This window comes from Dermochelys coriacea, chromosome 14, assembly GCF_009764565.3.
Source record: "Dermochelys coriacea isolate rDerCor1 chromosome 14, rDerCor1.pri.v4, whole genome shotgun sequence".
NCBI lineage: Eukaryota > Metazoa > Chordata > Testudines > Dermochelyidae > Dermochelys > Dermochelys coriacea.
In genome coordinates this window covers 13,816,121-13,835,374 of record NC_050081.1, presented here as the reverse complement: position 1 = coordinate 13,835,374, position 19,254 = coordinate 13,816,121, and the positions used below count along the sequence as shown (strand labels likewise).

The 19,254-nt window shown below is 50.1% G+C and overlaps 1 long non-coding RNA gene across 1 annotated transcript in view; it reads left to right on the top strand.

Moving 5' to 3' along the window:
• Positions 1-19,254, top strand: part of LOC122456714 — a 52,224-nt gene that overhangs the window by 20,700 nt on the left and 12,270 nt on the right. Inside the window, exon 2 of the long non-coding RNA XR_006275738.1 lies at positions 15,888-16,026. This is a non-coding gene — a long non-coding RNA (uncharacterized LOC122456714). The remainder of the gene's footprint in view (positions 1-15,887; positions 16,027-19,254) is intronic.

Below are 19,254 nucleotides of genomic sequence, written 5' to 3'. Positions count from 1 at the left end.
GAGCCTTGCCTCTTGACCTGAGGCTTGGTTCCCAGGGCTGGTTCCCTGCTATTTTTTATTTTTTTGCAGGTACAGGTTGATGCTTTTAACTAGTTTTAATACTTTAAGGTCTCCATCTTCTGAGCGGGAGCTTCCCGGCAATCTCATTAATTTATCACAGGGCTGGCAGCTTTGGCTGCCACTCAATGGAAACAAAAACAACAGTTTAAGGCACCCAGCAAGATGTTAGTTCCACAAAAGGGGCACTGGGCACAGACTGCAAGAGGTGGGTCAAGTCCTGACAGCCAGAGAAGAAGGGAGCAGGGAGGGAGGTGGCCGTGGGCTGGTGGGGAGCTGGGTCCTTGTGGGAGCAACCATGCAGTAGACACTTGGCTATTACATAGCTATTAATCCCCTTTAAATAGGTTTTGGTGTTTACCAGCTCTGAGTAACTGCCGTATTGAATCCAGATTAAATGCGCTATTTAGAGACTTCCTGGCAGTGCTGCAGAGTTATGTTTGTGGGGGGAACATTGGTATATGAGAGAGGACAGGGACAGGGGGAGAGTGAGGTGGAAGGAGCGCAGGGCTCAGCCCTGCAAGGTGCTGAGCGTCTCTGAGAGGGAGCTAAGAGGGGGTGGACATCCCTCCACAGTGCTGGGTACCTTGCAGGAGCAGAATCATGGGAGGAGGGGGAGAAGGGGGTGAAGAGAGAAGGAAAAGGGATGGAAGGATGTGAGGCGGGAGAGAAGGGATGGAATGGATGAGAACTGGGAGGGAAGGTGATAAATAGGAGTGTGGGGGTGGTGACTGGCAATGCCTTGCCTGCAGTTCTGTGCTATCCATGGGAACAGCTCTGGCCTTCATGTCCCACATGCATTATTGCTCTGGGAAGATTTCTCCTGCTCTCCGAGGCGCATGGCGCTCGATCCATAGTGCAGGTGACAGGACAGGTGTGCTGAGCTCAATCGTGTGCACCAGGAGACAGGCAGAGGGCGAGGTTGGAGCCTGAGCAGGATCCACATGTGGCATTATCTCAGGGGGGTGGGTGACTCAGCACCTTCCCTCTCGCAGTGCCCAGTGCCACTCCCAGTTGGCTTTCCAGCACCCGGAGCTGGGGGACACAAGTGCGGGTGGCTACTGGACTGGACTGCTAGGTGAGAGACCAGCTGCTCCGCCAGGCTCTACAGGGGAAGCCTATTCCAGAGCATCAGCAAAAAGCCAGGCCAAGCACATGGGGCTAAGCAGCTAGGCGACGACCAGAGAGCTGCCAGTGATGGAGAGGAGTCCAGCTGGAGAACAAGAGCCTCTTTGCCGATGGGAGGGAGTGGGGAGAAGTGGGGCAGAATGACAGACCCTTGAGTCACTGCAGCTGGAAAACCCCAGGCTTCAATGCCTGGTGGGGGAAAGCCTGCCAGGAGGGGACAGCGTGGCAGCAGCCCTGCTTGGGAGCCCAGAGGCAGGCCCAGAAGCCACCAGGAAGGCAGCGGGATCGTGGTACCCAGGTGCTGGGGTGGTCCAACAAATCTGGGCAGATCTTGCTTGGCAGATCTTGCCGGTTCCTACAGAGCCCCTGCTGTAAGGGAAAGATGATGTCTACTGGTGCCAGCGGTGTGATTGCACTTGGAGCCAATCCCCGCTCTGGCCCATTGAGGGACGTGTGGGGCCCTGACGCATCATGTTTGTTGGGGCCTTCCCCCCTTCCCATTTCGCTTTATGTACGCAGACATTGCAGAAGTTGGGTGCGGGCCCTGAGGTTGGGGCTCTGGTACAATTGTCTCCCTTTCTCTCCTCTGGTCAGCCCAGCCCCCGCATTCACCGGGGGGGCTGGGAGGGAAGCAATAAAGCCATGCAGGGGCGTAGGAGGGAGAGGGCGGTTGTGCGAGCGCCGCTAGTTTGTGGTCTTTATCCATCTCAATCAACCACACAATCCATTTCTCGCGGCGCTGGAAATGAAAAGGCCTCAGCGAGCGGAGGGAGTAGCAGGTGCAGCCCTTGTTACTCCGAAGGCCAATTCTCTCCCTACCTGTGAAAGCGCCGGCGGAGAATGCGGTTTGCCACAAATGCCTTGGACAGGCCAATCTTCTGAGATGTCACAACCCGAAGGATTCGGGGAAGGCGGCTGGTGGCTTTGTTCCGGGCTCAGGTGTGTGCCAAGGGGGCCGCAGGGAGCCGAGTGGTTTCATTCTCTTAGCCGCTATAATGGGCCGATAAATTAAACAAGCCAGTGGCAGAGAACAAACAGCAGTGAAGTCTCCCGGGAAGACTCTCTTGTTAATCAGAATGGAAAAGGCTCCCTTTTATTTAAGGATCTGAAAGACTCCGAGGTGTGTGGTTGAGGCTTGCAGCTTGGGAGGGAGGAAGGGGATGCTACACTCAATACCAAGTCTTCATTCCTGCTATGTTCTATATTTTAAATCAAAAAGAGTTAACTCTATAGGTGCTGGTCTGGCCTATTGTGCGGTGGGAAGGTATTTCAATTACAGTGCTGCTGGAATGACGGCATCGCAGACAGGGCATAGGATATGGGGCACCAATGTAGAGGTGAGGATGCCCCTGGTGCCTTATCCATTAGGCAGCACTGAAATAGTTAAATGTGTCACGGCTGCTTAGTTCCTAGTCCTGCTTTCACTGAAATCCAGTGCAAAACTCCCACTGAGTTCAGAGAAAGCAGCATCAGGGCTCAAATTTGTGAATTTCCTGGGCCGGATCCCCAGCTGCTGTCAACTGGACAAGTTCTGTTCAAGTCAATGGAGTTGCACTGCTTTTGTCCAGCTTGGGCCCCTGGCTTTAGGAGACACTTAATGGACCAGATTCTTAATTGCATTTCAATCCCTTTGCATGGTCAGAGAGATTCTCAGCCATTGTTTCTTTACCAGGGGATTTTGGTGGTTTGATGTATGGCAGGATTTTTTTTAAACTCTGTGTTGTCCTTCCTCTAACACACTTTGTACTTCGCTCCTTTCATCTGAGAATCTCAAAGTACTTCACACACGATTAACTAAGCTGCACTACAAGGTAGGCAAGTGTATTTCTGCTGCTTTGGGGTTCTATAGCTCCTGCCAGCCGAGGATCTCCCAGCTCTTCACAGACATTAATTCATCTCCCAGCTACCCCGTCTGGCAGGGGTTGGGACTATCCCCATTTTACACATGGCAGAGGAGAGCAATGAAATGATTTGCCAGGCCGGATGTTCAGCCATGATTAGGATGTTTCACCAAATGATCTGCCCCCTTTATTTTAGGGGGGTTAGTTTGGATTAATGGATTGAGGCTGAGAATCAGGAAAATGTTCATGGCAGGGAGAGGGTTATCTAAGGATTTTGTGCCACATCACCATGGCATCTGAGCACTTCACCGGTTCCAGGGGGAAGCACCATTGTCTCCATTTTACAGATGGGAAATGGAGGGTATAACGGCCAGATGTTCAAAGGTATTTAGGCACTGAAAGATGCAGCTTGGTGCCTAACTCCCACTTAACAATCCCACTAAGCATCTATTTGCATCTTTAGCACCTAAATCCCTTTAACAATCTGGCCCTGAACGACTTGCCCAAGGCTGCAGAGGGAGGCTGTAGCAGAGCAGGAGACTGGACCCAGCTCTCCCAAGTCCCAGGATAGTATTAACCCCTGGACCATCCTTCCTCAGGAGTATTCTTGCCATCTCCACTGGAATGGCGGCACAGAATGATGCAGTGACTAACTCTGGGTCACACAGGCACTACGTGGTCCAGTGAAGAAGCAGACTCAGATCTCACAGTCCAATATCTTAACCTCAAGGCTGTCCTTCCTCAGCTATTAAAGTATGAAGTACTGTCCCCGAGAGAGAGATGGGAACCCCGTTCCAGGGCTAGAAAGCACAACCTAGAGTACAGTCCTACATGGCTGCTGAGCCGGGCCTGACAAGGCCTGCTCCATCTCACACATCCGTTGTTCTATGATTAGTCACCTGTCATGCAGGACATTCCCCTACCTGCCGGGTGCATCCCCCCACAATAGCACACACTTCCACCGACAATAGCCCCTCCTTTCCTGCACCATGCTCCAGGAGTGTGTTTCCACTGAGCTGCAGTGCTACATTTGCTGAAGGTTTGGGCTCATGCCGCAGCACCCTGGACAACAGGTGCCAGTGGAATTGATGCCTGCTTGGGCACTTTCAGAGGACAGTGCAGGTGGTGCTAAAAACTGCACCAGCTAGGAAAGAGGAGTGTTGGGGATGTGGCCTGTAACCCGTAACCATGTGGTGCTCTCAGAAGCAGACTGGGTCATGAGTGGGGTGCAAATACTTTGAAACTGCTGGTATACATCTGAGGCTGGAGTACATGCAGCCCCTGCTACTCTGAATGGCCCCATTAAACCAGCCAGGGACAATATGAGAGAGACACAGCAGCAGGGTCCTACTTCCCATTGTGACTGATCTCAGAGACGAGGAAGAAGGGTCAATGGACATCATAAAGCCTCAGTTATTGCCTCAATAGCATGTAGAGGCCGCTCATTCATGTTTTGCAAAGCCCCAACTATTGGCTAACTGCTCAGTCCAAAGGACAAGTGTGCTAATATGAAAACTGCTACGTGTTGTGCTTATGAAAAAGGGGCCATACCAGGTAAAAAAGAGCTAATTTTTGGTGCCTCCACTGCTCAGCAAAACCACTGCAAGGAATCAGTTATGCCTGGTGCAGTGAGTTGCACTGAGTTTGGTGCAATTCTTATTGCACCTGATTTCCCCTGCATTTAAGGACTGGCACGTGATTTGCTAAGATTTTGAACCTTAACTTTTCTTTTGAAAACTCAACACTGCATTCTGGGCTTCCTTCCCACTGAGCCTGTAAGTGCCCCAGCAATCATACGCTTCTGCAAATCTAAACCACCCAATAACTGGTTCGCAGCAAATTACCGACAGACTAATAGCGACTAATTTAGTGGGAGTTACGGAGGCTGGTCAAATCAATCGATTGAGGCAAAATATATGAGGGAAATCAATAGCTTTCCAGAAGTAAAAGATGTATTGTGTAATTAGCCAATGTGCAAAGACTGTTTCAAGGTGAGGCGAATGAATCCTCAGCTGCCCCTAAGGTGCAGGCAGGGTCCATGTCAAAGTGGAGTTGGCCAGCCACAGCAACAGGCAAGCAGGGCTTCTTTGTGCATGGGAAAGGTGGAAGAACCTTGACTCAGTGGTCAGTTCCTGGCCCTCTGGCCTTGAGGGCTGCTGGGCAGAGAGCATCAGAGTGGGGGAAAGGTGATGGAATGTCCCGTGGGTGTCTTTGCACTTGCCGAGGTGATAGTTAGCTAGGAAATCGGAGATGCAATTCATCATAAAGCATCTTTTAAGTGTCGGCTCAGAGAGGCTGGTTGTTGGATTGTATGCTGAGAACCTTGCACTTCACAGGAGGCTTCTAGGGGAGGAGTCCCCAGTCACATGCATCTCTCTGGAAAGGGAGGGATGGGATCATGAATAGCAAATCAGCAGAGGAGGTTGGGAGAAGCAAGCACTTGCTAGTTCCAGGTTACCTGCAGATGCACTTACTGGAGGTGTAAGTGTGGCCCGTCAGAGGCAGACGAGCAGTTTATCTGGAGTCAGCGTCAGTGTGGATACTTTCTCCGTTCAGAATACTTAGCACAGATTGCTGCCTTTGCATTCATTTCCTTGGCTGACCGCTTAAATAGTTGCCCTGCTTATTTTTCTCCTTCGCTTTGGAATGATCCCATAGGCATGAGGAGTTAGAAAATAGCAATAAATCAAAGGGCTGGTCTGTATGCCCCTTACCCTTGGAACTCCTCATGGGTAATCCCACCCTGATTGTAACTAGGGAGCAGCTCTAGATGACACGCTATGATTTTACAGCCCAATACAAAAGTCAGGGAGATTGTCCCCAGGCAACTGACACAAATGGTGGAAATCCAGGAAGCGGTGGCAGCAAAATCAATTATAAACAGGCCTTGTTGTAACCCCCACCCACTCCTCTGCATGCTCTGTGCTCTGGGGCGCTTGGAGGGCCTGGCTGTGACTTGGGGTTTGATGCCCCGGTTACTGACTTTGTTATCCAGTGATCACTCAGACCCAAATCCTCAAAGGAGGATTTAGGGGTTCTTAGATGCCTAATTATTTTTGAGGATCTGGGCCTCAGAGCTTAAGGTGTTTGGGAGACATTGCTCACAGAATCTCACCCAGACTCTTTATCTGGGAAGCTCAGTCCTTAAGGACACAGTTTCCAGTATCCCCAGTACATGATACTAGACGTGACTGAATATAGCAAATCCTTTTCTCTTGTTCTTCATCATCAAGTGAACACACCGTGGCCAAGAGGACTGTGGATTTGCTGGGAGTGTTGCTCATTAGGGGCTTGGTCTGAAGCCCTTTGGACTCCCATTGTCTTCAATGGGCTGTGGACCAGGCCATAAATGGCTTGACAATCCAGTACTTAAATGGTTTTACTATCTGTGGGACTGACCCTGCTCCCATGGAAGCCAATGGGAGTGTGGCTGTTGATGTGAGGCACTTGGAGACTTCGGCGATGAGCGCTGTATAGGAACCTATCCAGACCAAAATAGCCTTCCAGGGAGCGTTAGCATTGTGAGGATCCAAATGAACATGAAATGCTGGATCTTCCTCTAGGCCGGGGATGGAATAGAACCGCCGAACCGTGGCACAGCACCTGACTCCTCCATCCGGGAAGTCCGTCCCCAGCTCCAAGCAGCAAGTCCTGTGTAAATAGAAAATAGCAGGGGGGATTCAAGGAGCCAGCCTCATTCCTGGTATATAGTTAAGGGATGGGGATTCAGCTTGAGACTGTTGGCTTGTTACTCTGTAAAGCCCTGCGTGTTGCAGTTCCTATGATCTCATACGCTGCCTGTCTCCTTGCATTTGAACCCAACCGGTGAGATCAGCTGGGCCACTTGCGCTGTCGGTCACTAGCTCTGTGTGTCTGGTGGCTGGGGCAGGATGTTTTCCGGGTGAAGTTTTCTAGGATTCAGTTCCCCCTCTGCACCCTGCCCCTTCCAGTCCTGACTCAGTCCAAGTGAACTGACCTCAGGCCTACCTATTTATCCAGGCTTTCGCCTGACCTGGGCTAGGGAGGGGGCTGAGTTTCTGCTCGTGTTTGGGGAGTGTCCGTGTCGCAGGCAGCGTTGTTCTAAGGCACGATCCCATAGAGAGCTGACAGCAAATTGTACATGGGCCCAGAAGTACATCTCTTCAATTGGAAAACTAATCAGTGAGGTTATTCAAATTTTTCTGAAGGGCGGCAAACGTTCCCGGTTCCGGTTTGCATCTCAGGGCAGCTGACTTGGGTCAGTTACTGGACCTGGACCAGTCTGACTTTCCTTGACACTGGATTTTTAGCTGGTGTAAATCAGCAAAGCTCCATCGACTTCAGTAATCTCTGCATTCCCTGTGCAGCTAGTGAAGTTTTTCTCTCCTTCTCCCCACCAATCCCTTCAGGCAGGGGAGAGTGGCTAGAGCCAGGGTCCTTTTTCATCGTTGACAGCCCATGAATATTCATGGGGGAATATTAAAAATGTCTGCCACATCTAGAATTAGTCATGGGGCCTTGGATAGATCCAGGATGCTTATTACAGTGACACTGATGTCACCCACCTGTTCTGCTGTCATATACCAGGTTGCGTGGAGCTGTGGCCAAGGTGTGATTGAAGTGCTGGCCACCATTATTCGTTACGAGAGGCTCTGGCTTATCCAGCCAAGCAGGGCTGGCTCCATCCCTCTACCTGTGTGTACTCACACACCCTAGCCAAAGCGCCATGGCAGCCGGGAACTGTTTGCAACTCCAGGCAGAGGCATCTGGATGTAAATGCATAGCTTCAAATTAAGCAGCACCTTCTCAAAACACAAGGATGCCTCTCTATGTAGAAGGGTGCAGTTCTTTTGCCTCTGATTTTGCAGCCCAGCGTGTTCATAGTTTGTGCCTATTTTGTTTCTGCAAAATTCACAAGAAAGCGCTTTGCTCAAGGTTGCCTAACGATAGATCCTGAGGCAGGGTCCCCAGGTAAAGCTACCTCACATGTGACGTTACAGGGCAAATGGAGAAGGAGCTTTATTTCAATCAGACGCTGACAGAGAGAAAGTCCTGCCACTCAGCACCATAAAACCAGGAGTGGGGAATTGCCATCCTCACACACAGGACCTCTAGTGAGACCTCCTCCCCTTGCTTATTAGCACAGCCTGAATCTCCGTACACCCTACCTTAATCTGACTGGCAACGAGTCACCCCCTTGGTCCTATTAAGAGATCGTTGTAAGTGGGAGATCCCCAGTCTCTTGCTTTAACCCCTAGATGACACTCCCTCCAACGGCTGATAATAGAACCCAAGAGTACCAGCTCCTCGTACGCTGCTCTGCCAACTAGACAACATTGCCTCTTCCCTTACCACACATCTTCCCTTGCTTCCCAAGAAGGGATCTGGCAGATGGTCGGTGCTGCCCTGGGGATGTGGCATGGTTTCGCTGTTGTTTTGAGCCCAGCAGAGATTTACCTTTTCCTTTGTTCCCCGTGAAGTAGGGACACCTGGCCCCTTTCTCCTTGGAGTTCTAGTTAAGTAGAAGAAAATCCTTGAAGGGGCTGGGGCTGTACAAACACAGACCCCAAATAGCCCAGGATTCCTGTCTGCATCCTGAACAATGATCAGGTCCCAGTTCTTCTGGGTGGGGGGGAAGAGAGGCATGGGGCATTCCCTCTGACACTTCCTGCTGTCAGTAAGCTCACCATCATTTCCTCCATGCTGTATTTGCTGGGGGATATTGTTAGTCATGTGAGATTTCCACCATGTGGCATTAATATCACTTGGGAATGGCTTGTGCAACCTTGGTGCAGCTAAATTGACCCCTGATTTGTCCTGTAGACTGAATCCTGGACGTAACCCCAAACCTAATCCGGATCTCAGCATCGCTCCCTTGCTTCATGCCTCCTTTTTTCTACTGACTCTGATCCATGTAGAACTTTCCCCTGAGGACCAGAGTCTGATCTCATACACAATAGATGTATTCTGGTGTAACTCCATTGACTTCAGTGGAGTTCTTGCAGGTTTACACCAAGAGCAAGATCCCTACATCTGTCTCCCATTGCATCTCTCTCCATCTCTTCTAGTCTATCGTCTGTCTACTAGATGTATATTCTAAAACCCACAACACGGTTGCTGAGGAATGAATTTAGCCAATAGCTAGTTAGTGCATGTCCATGCAATGTTGTTGTCCTGCTGCAAAGCTATCCATCCTGCCAGCAGAAGGAACACAAGTGAGCTGACAGATCTGCTTCCCCAGGCTGCCATGACATTGATGGTGGTTTTAATAAGCTTGGAAGTGCGTGAGCCCGGCGCAGGCATGTTGTCTCACACTTTAAGAGGAAGGGAGACAAGCAAGTAAATCAGTGTTTGCCGAAAGGAAAAAAAGGACAAAACTGTTAAGGGAGGAAGGGGCAAAAAATATTGTCATGCTTCTGAGAGTGTGGTAGGCACAGCAGAGTGAGAAACAAAATGTAATTTAAAAGGAGAGACATTCTCGACAGAGTCTCTTTCCCTACCAGAAACTCAGACAGAATGGAACAAATCCACACACTGCAGCTAACAGAGCACAGCACACCAGGTCTGAGTCTCAGATACTCCATACCTGCATCTGGGGCAAGGAGGGGAGGAAAAGGGGGATTCAAGCCACCTGTGATTGTGCAGTGACCAGTCTGGTCCCTGGTGTAAGTTAGAGCAGCCTCAAGGAATGCTCTAGCTTTTGCTCAATTTCTGATGGTCCCCAATGGCCTGGGGGTAGCAGAGAGTAGCCATAATGAAATGCACTTCAATGGCCCCTCTTGATGCCCCCGCATCCACTTCCTATGCGGGGGTTGAGAACAGAGTTGGTAGAGAGCAGCAGTTCTCAAACCATGGGTTGCGATCCCATTTTAATGGGATCACCAGGGTTGGTGTTAGACTTGCTGGGGCCCGGGGCCAAAGCCCAAGCCCCACCACCCACAGTGAAGCCCAAGCCCAAGGGCTTCAGCTCTGGGCAGTGAGGCTGAAGCCCTTGAGCTTGGGCTTTGGCCCCCCTTCCCCTCCTCCCAGGGTAGTGGGGCTCAGATGGTCTCAGGCTGCGGTCCCCCCTCTTGGGGTCATGTACTAATATTTGTTGTCAGAAGGGGGTCACTGGGCAATGAGGTTTGAGAACCACTGGTGTAAAGGCTTTGTTAGATATAGGCCAGGTGGTAACATCTGTGCCCCAAGCAGCTAGGCTTAATGCTGCTACTGTGATTCAATGCTAGTTTGGGGTGGAGGGTGAGGGTGTGGCATTCTGGGTGGTGAGCCATGCTGTCCATCAGATGAAGCATTAAACTGAGGCCCCTCAGGCATGTTTCTGATTGCTCAGTTGATATGGCAGGTTGCAAATTGAGTATGGGTTAACCATAAAGACCTGGCCAGCACTTGCTCTTGGTGCACATGAATCCTAATCTCCCAAATGGTATGTCAGCGACTGCTGAGCACTTAGGTCAGAAAAGGGCTCCACACCCACAACTGGGCCTGGACTTTCAAAGTGCTCAGCATGCCATGGGCCCCCAACATGTTGAGTTCTCTGGAAAAGTCAGCTACTCATTTTGGGGCTGTCTCAGGCTGGCTGGCCCTTTCAGGGGAGTCAGGCTCAGCTTGGCCTGTGATATATCAATTATCCCGCAGCTGATCCCGGCCGGGTGGCTTAATTGCAATGATTGGACGCAGCTGGGAATGGGTGAGGCAGTGGTTGAAGTTTGTATTTTCATATGAGGTTTGTCTGGGAACGGAGCCCCTGACCTGATAGAAGGGTAGTGGCGCCCGAGAAGAATACAGGTACATAGTGGGCCCAGGAGGGCGCTAGGGAAAGGCCTGCTGCTTGGCTGAGGGAGGAGGAAGCCCAGGGAGGAAGCCGAGGGGAGTCGGAATAGCCAGGCTTTGCCTGCTCGCTCCAAGGTCCCAGTGCTGGAACACAGAGAGGGGGGCCTTGGTTGCCATGCTGTCCCACTGAACTCGGCGGGGTGAAGACCCCAGAGACCAAGGGTGGAAGTATTAGCAGGTCCAAACTCAATTGAAGACTTGACGGGAGGCCACCGGACTCTGGACTCTGTTATCCTGGAAGGGGGAGACTTTAAAGTGACCTGGCCAGAGGGATGAGTCGTGACAAGAGGCACGACTGCAGGGCTGGAGCACCTGTCAGCAGGGGGTGCTAGACGAGGAGACCATGAGGGGGGCACCAGTGGTGAGTCCACTCCTCTACAGGCTCCTAAATGGGAACTGAGCTCTTGGGAAAGTCTGGCCTTTGATGGCTCCTGGGCTTGCCCTGCTGGTATCAAACACGTTGTGTTGTGAACTGCTGAGAGACATCTCCCAGGATGAATGCAGTGCAAAGCCATAGGGTCCGATCAATGGGAAAAGTCTCATTGACATCAGGAGGCTTTGGACCAAGCTCTAAATCCTTTGTTATGGCAGGTCCTAGGCATTGCAGGCCAGACACAGAATGTGCAGGGAAAATCTGAGCCCCAAGACCATCCATAGCACCAAAAACATAACCCTGGCCCTCCTAAAAAGCCTTCTCGTGTGGGCTGTCTTTGGAGGTTTCTTTGCATTACAGACCAGCTTGCTGTCTGAACAATTGATTTTGAATCATGCGCTTGTGGACTTTTTTAGCTACAGTGTCTCTAAGGAGAGCAGCACCCAGTGCTGATGAGCTGCAATTTCTGACCTCCTTCTTACTTGAACACAACCACAGAGCTTCATTCCACAATAGATTAATGATCAGCATGTTCCTGGGCTGAAGATTTGTTTAACATACTTCAGCCTGGTGTGAACTGTCACAGTTGAATAATTAACCTCTACCGACAGAAGCCCAGAATGGAAATCCTGACATTATGATTAATTGTCTAGTTTGTTATGGTAATGTCTGGACCAGCCAAGATGGGGCCTCATGGTTAGGGCCCTACCAAATTCACGGTTCATTTTCGTCAATTTCACAGTCATAGGATTTTAAAAATCATAAGTTTCACAGTTTCAGAGATTTAAATCTGAAATTCCATGGTATTGTAACCGTGGGGGGTCCCAACCCAAAATAGAGTCGTGGGGCGGGGTGTGTGGCAAGGGTAGGGAGGTCGTGGTATTTCCACCCTTACTTCTGTGCTGTTGCCTTCAGATCTGGGCAGCCGGAGGGCAGCTGCTGGTCAGGGTCCCAGATCTGAAGGTAGCGCCAGCAGCAGTGCAGAAGTAAGGCTGGCAATGCCATACTATGCCACCCTCACTTCTGTGCTGCTGCCTTCAGAGCTGGGCTTTTGGCCAGCAGTCGCTGCTCTCCAGCCACCCAGCTCTGTGAAATCTGGTCTCCCCTACAATAGCCAGATTTCACAGGGGAGATCAGATTTCACGGTCTGTGATGCGTTTTACACAGCCGTGAATTTGATAAGCCCCTACTCATGATGCAAGGCGCTGTACTGACACAGAGTAGCAGATGGTCCCTACCCCAAAAAAATACAATCTAAATAGACCAGAGAGACTTAGGCAGGGATGGGGGAGGGGTAGAACACACCCTTGGGTGCAGACTTGGCAGCGTTAACAGATGAGGAGTAGAGAACCGGTTGGGATAGAATAAGTAACAATCCAAACTCTCTTGTCCCAAACTCCAATAATTTGATTACTTTTTATCTCCCTCATGACTAGAGCAGGATAGAATTGGTGGTGATGGGGAATGGCCTTTTTTTCCCCAAACACAAATTTTTTGCAGAAAATCTCTTTGCTTCTTTCAAAATGTTCTATTTTTTGTTTGAAAAAATGAATTTTTCAGTTTTCAAAAACCAATATTTTTGGGATTTTTTGGGGGGGGAGGGGTGAAGTTGCTAACTGCAAAATGGAAAATTTCTGTGCGTTTTGTTAATGAAATATTTTTGTTTCAAAAATTTTCATGGAAAACACCATTTTCTAACCAGCTCTAATAATTTTTTTTCAAGGTTGTGTCTTTAAATCAGGCAGAGAAGGGATAAAATGCAGTAAGTGAGCCGCACCTTCTGATAAGACTTCCAGGCTAGCTGCAGACTTTCTGCCATTTAACCTTTTTGGGACATACAGGTATATGTAACCCAGTCCCTCAGTGTGGTGCTTTGTCACCCTCTAGTGGTGGCTGGGCCACGCATAACGGTTGAGGAGTACAGCTGGGCAGGAACCAGAATTTTGGTCCCTTGAAAACTTTTGCTTTTCCAAGACGTTTTTCATTCCAAACTAGAACAAAAAGTTGGAAATACGAAATTTTCTGCAGGATGGAAATGTTTAAAAATTCCATTTTTGTAAGAACTAAATGGAATTTTTCAAAAATTTCTGGGTGGGCAAGCTGGCTTTCCAGATGTCTGGATGCCTTGCTTAGCTGGAGAGCTGGCCGGTGCGGGGAACCAGGCAGCCCACCTGGCAAACCGTCTTGGAACCTTTCAATTCTCCCAAAGCATTTTGAGCATTTTCTGATGGAACATTTTTCACCAGCTCTATTGATGAACCTGCTATAGGCTTGGCTACCAGAGCTGGCTCTTTAGCTCAGGCAGTAGAGTGGCATGCTTTAAGATCTATGGGTCTCAGGTTTGATTCCCCACTGCCAATGACCTACCCAGCAGCACAGTGTTACATATCCAACCCAAAGATGAATTCTGCTCTTAGACAGAGCCTGCATCTGGGGTATCCCCTAATTTCAATGGACTTTTAACTCCAGTAACTATAGATTCATAGATTCATAGATACTAAGGTCAGAAGGGACCATTCTGATCATCTAGTCCGACCTCCTGCACAACGCAGGCCACAGAATCTCACCCACCCACTCCTACGAAAAACCTCACCTATGTCTGAGCTATTCGAGTCCTCAAATCGTGGTTTAAAGACTTCAAGGAGCAGAGAAGCCTCCCTCAAGTGAGCCGTGCCCCATGCTACAGAGGAAGGAGAAAAACCTCCAGGGCCTCTCCAATCTGCCCTGGAGGAAAATTCCTTCCCGACCCCAAATATGGTGATCAGCTAAACCCTGAGCATATGGGCAAGATTCACCAGCCAGATACTACAGAAAATTATAGTAAAGCCACTAGCAATAGACACTAGTTCTCTTTTTCTCTCTTATACACACATACCCTAAAACAGCACTGACTCTTCCAAATCCCCACACAGCACGGTCTTTCTCCCTTTGCTGGAAGTTTCATATTTCAAACTCCCTTGTCCTTCAAACACCCAATGTACGCTAGGTTCCCAGTGGCAGGGAGCATCAGGCAAGAGGTGAGGCGCTGTTTGGTAAGCAGAGGTGACAGCATTTTCCACAGCTTGTAGCTAAAGATAAGTGTCCTTATCTCAACTGTGACTCAAGCTGTCAGCAAAGCCGACATGACAAAGATCTGGTGTCACCAGGAGTGTGTCTTCATCTCTGCCTGTATAGCGAGTTTAGGTAGACTCTGTAAATACGAATACAAGCATGCAGTTACTGTGATCACCAAGCATCTGAATTGCCAATTCAGTAAAGTGTTTAACTCAAAGCATGAGAGATGTCCCACTGGGATTACACATGTGCTTACAGCAGGGGTGGGCAAACTTTTTAGCCCAAGGGCCACATCTGGGTGGAGAAATTGCATGCAAGGCCATGAATGTAAGGCTGGGGCAGGGGGTTGGGGTGCAGGAGGGAGTGCAGGGTGTGGTGTGCAGGAAGGAGTTCAGAGCAAGGGGTTGGGGCAGAGGAGGGGCACAGGAGGGGTGCAGCAGGGGGCTCAGGGCAGGGTGTTGGGGTGCAGAGTGTGAGAGGAGGCTCAGGGTAGGGGTGTGGGCTCTGGCCAGCACCGCTTACCTTGAGTGGCTCCGGGGTGGCAGCGGCGCGCAGCGGGGCTAAGACAGGCTCCCAGCCTGCCCTGGCCCTATGGCCTTCCCTCCCTGGGGAAGGGGCCACAGGGACTTGATGCCATCTGCTTCTGGGAGCGGCACGGGGCCCACGGCGCCATGGGGGGTGGCAATCCTGCGTGTTGGATCCAAAGCCCTGATGGGCCGTAGTTTTCCCACCCCTGGCTTAAAGTTAGGGATGTGCTAACATACCTTGCTGGATTGGGGCTGTAATATCAGCCTAAATTCTTACTTTATATGCATATGCCATATAATAATAATAATAATTAATAATACTTCTCTATAATGCCTTTCCCATGAGGGTCTCAAAGCATTTTACCAACCTTAATTAATAAGACAAAACCCTTCCTCACGTAGAGCCTATTCCTGCTCTCATTGAAGTCAAATGTGAAACTCCCACTGACTCTACTGGTGGCAGGACCAGCCCTCAAACGATAAGGAGGATGCATACTGGCCAGTATGCAAAAGCCAAGGTGTCTCAACAGCCATTAGAACCCAGCTTTTGTCCCCAGCCCTCGGTGGAACCAGCTCATCTGCAGAGTTTGGGCAGAACTACTGGGTCCTGAGCAGGGTTTGGTGGAATCAGACAGGAGCTGAGAGGAAGGGGTGAAATCTGATTAGTTTGGAGCAATATGCTGGTTCTGGACAGAGGTGGATGTAATGAACAGGGCTGATTAAAAAATTATTTTTTTTCCCCCATGCAAAAATGTTTTAAAATATTTCCCCCCTTTTTATTTTATTTTATTTTATTTTACTTTATTTTATTTTCTGGGTAAGAGAAAATGTTGATTAAAAATGCTTTGACCAGCGTTTGTTTGAGTAGCTGAAAAATTCCCCATTTGTGCGGGCTTGTTTTCCAGAGAGACCATGTGGGGCAGGACCAGAGCTGTTGCATTGGCTTGGTGGGATTTTTTTCCCAGGTCCAAGCTGAAGTGTGTGTGTGTGTGTGTGTGTGTATGTACTGTATCACATTTGCTGGGGCAGTCTCTAGCAGGAAAACTCGTTACCTTTCTCTTCCTCCTTGTGACTTTTTTTTCCCCCTTCCAACTCCAGGTAGAATAATTGCTCAAAAACAGACAGAAGAAGAAACAACAACCTGTCTCCGAGGCCTGGAGTTACCCAGGTATGCAGCACAGTGCATGGGAGAACCGTCCCACGGGGCCATGCCAGTGTCTGGGAGAACTCACTCCTGGTGAGTTAAAATCCATCCTGTAAAATGTAGAACTTCTCTGACTGTATCCACACTGACTCCATTCTCCACCTCCCATTCTATTCCCTCCTTCCATACCAAGGAGATCCTTCCCTGGATAGCTGAATACCATAAACCCAACCCCAAAGAAGCCTCCATTCCCTCTCCCTACCCCCACCAACTGGAAGGCCCTGCCCAAACAAGTCCCCTCCTTTGGGTGGTGTTCCACTGGAGAAGAGGGCTCATGGGTCGGCACACTCATTACTGGGCTTGGCCTAGGTTGCCTGGGCCAATTTGATATGTTCTGGAGCTTCTCCAAGGCCAGGGGTTGGGGTGGGGTGGAGTGGAGTGGGGAAGTGGCCAGGAGAGCTTTGTGAGTTGAAGGTGGTAGCTAGTTCCACTGAGATGGACCTCAGCCAAGGTCAAGGTATCTGTCTGCATTGGGCATGGATTTATCAGCACCTACAAATTAAGATTAAGGTCCAGCTCAGGAGCTGGACTGAGTTTTGGGCTGGTCCTTCCTTCTCCAGTCCAACCCCTCTGGCTCTGAGCCAACACATTGCAAAACCGATTTCACTGAGATGGGACAGAAGCTCTCCTGAGACCCAGGAGACCATTTCTCTCCTGTTTCTGGCCAAGCTGCAGCTGGAGTCTCCAGACAGCCTCTTATATAAGGCATCAATATTTAAAGATGAAAAATGTTTCCTCTTTGGAGTATTAAAACCACTTTATAAAAATTATGTGTGTTCTGGTCATGGTCCTCGGGAGAAGGGTTCACCGGCTGCAGAGACGCACAATTCCAGGTGAATTGTTGGGGCAAAGCACTGGCAAGGCTGAGTCTGGCTTTCCTGGAAGCATAGCGATTTGTGACAGCCATCAGGCAGTTAGATGCTCCTGAATGTAGGCTGCAGGGGGCGCTGTTAGCTGCCTTTGTACCTGCTGGAAGGGGGCAGGAGCTGTTCTGCTACAAGAGGAGCATGAGATGAGCCACAGAGGATCATTCTCTGTTTCCCCAAGCACCATCCATCGTTCCCACGGCATGCAAACTCCCGAGACAGGTTCATCTTCTTTCTGCATTATGTGAATCCCAGGGTGAAGGCCCCGATTCAGGAAAGCATGAGTGGCAGTGCGTTCCTGAATCAGGGCCTTTGTGTTTATGGGACTCCCTAAGGCAACATACTGCAATGGGGTTGTTCTCCCTGAGGGCCTTGGCTTGCGTTTCACAAGAGCGAGACAGGGCAGGGGGGAGGGGGGCAGTTCCAGTTTGCTCAAATTTCATTCTGGGAACTAACATATGGAAATTCTCTCCCCACTTTCTCCTGGATCCACTATCCTCCTTCATTTTCTGTCTCAGACCATTGCATGGTTGGCTGTACAGTTCCCAGACAGCTGCTGTGCTGAACCCCAGAGGTGGCTGCATTTCAGTGAAGTGGTTGCTTTAGGATTCATTCAGACAAAAGGTGCTGTATAAATATTCTCTCTTCTTCTCTGATTCCCTTCCCACTTCTCCTCCCCCCCCTTGTCTCTTTCTCCCCCTTTGCTCATCTCTCTCCTCTCCTTCCCCTCTCCAGCCAGTGATTCCTCAAGATGCACCTGGTCACACCCAACCTCCCTCTGAGGGTATGGGCTAAGGTTGGCCTCCTCTGTGCTGAGGCTCTCCCCAAGTATACATGCTGCTCAGGGGAGGAGTGCTGGCTTTGCACAGGAGTCAGCTCCCAGAAGCCAGGATGCAGTGTGAAGTCTGGGGGTGGGGACCAGCTCTTTTTGCACTTCGCAATTTTCTAAGGGGGCCTGGTAATAACTCCTCATGGCACATCACAAACTAGGGGTGGGGAATGCCTTAACTGGGACCGTCCCATGGGTGTCAGGTCCTCTGCACCGCTGGACGTCTTGCATTAGCTACGTGCTCTGCAGCTGCTCTTGCTATTTGTTTGTCTTGGCTGCAAGTCGTCTCTTAAAGGTGTGAGGTTACTTGGAGGTTAGACGCAGCTGTAGAGCTCATGCTGCCAGTGCAGCTGTTTCCTGGGAGGCAGGCACAGGTGACCTGGGCACTACCAAATAACTCTTTACTTTCCACTAGCATCTTTCATCTGAGTGTCTCAAAGCCCCAGGCAAAAGTTAAGGGCTGAACCACAATGCCCCCTGGGAGCATCACCTCCATTCTACAGGCATGGAGCATTTATAAGTTTATATGGAGGCTCCTGCTTGTACAAGAAGCCAGTGGTAGAGGTGGGAATAGAACCCAGGAGTTCAGCTGTCCAGCCACTATGCAAACATTACCCATTTCACTGGCATAAGCAGAGACTTCAGGCTGGGGCTTCCAACGTCCTGACCTGTCCCAGTCTGTTGCAACATCCTTTGGGCTCTGGAGCTTGAACTAGGGGCTGTGCATGCAGGATAGCTATGAGAGGGATGTACCTAGAGACAGGATTAATGGATTCCAGTCATGAGCCTCAGCGAAGCTGTAATTTAACTTTAATTTACATTCCAGAGGTTTTGTCCCCCTGTATTGCTGTTTTCTTCCATAAATTGTACATTATAATCTGTCGGCAAATCTTGCCTCATTCTGCCAAGCAGCCACCCATCTAAAGCCATCCAGGCGTTTGCCGGGCAGCCTTCCCTGGCTCCCTTGCTTCGCAGAAAGGTGTCGGCCTCTCGGTGTTAAAATGTGTTTCAGATTGTACGAACTAGAGCCAAGACAGCAACTCCGTTCACACAGAGCAGAGGCTTTTCTATTCCACAGCTTGGCAGGTTCTGCTAGTTGCTAACACATTGCGGCATGGGAGAGCGAAGAGAAGACATGCCCAGACCTGTCCCAGACTGGTGTTTTCCTAGCTCCGCTAGGTGCAGCAGGTGAGGGATAGAGACAGGGGAAAGCGAGAGATTTGTTGGAGTTAAGGCAGAGTGTGACGGGGTGAATGAGCCGGAGAGAAAGGGGAAGACAGGAAAGAAGAGAAGAGGGAGATGAAGTGTAGGAGAGAGCCAGGGTGTCTAAAGGGATAGGAAGAGGAGAGAGGGGCAAATGGATGCAGAGGGTCAGAGAGGCAGATGAGAACAGTGCTGGCTGTGAAAGAAAAGTCCCATGGGACGGGAAGGCTGGGGGCTGGAGGTGGGCAGAGCTGCCTGGAGAAGCAGACGACTCCTGCCAAAAACCATTAGCTTGTTGGTGGGTTGAACAGACGCCTTGTCACACTCCGGAGCGCATCTGTGACCTTTCCCTCCCCCCAGGGC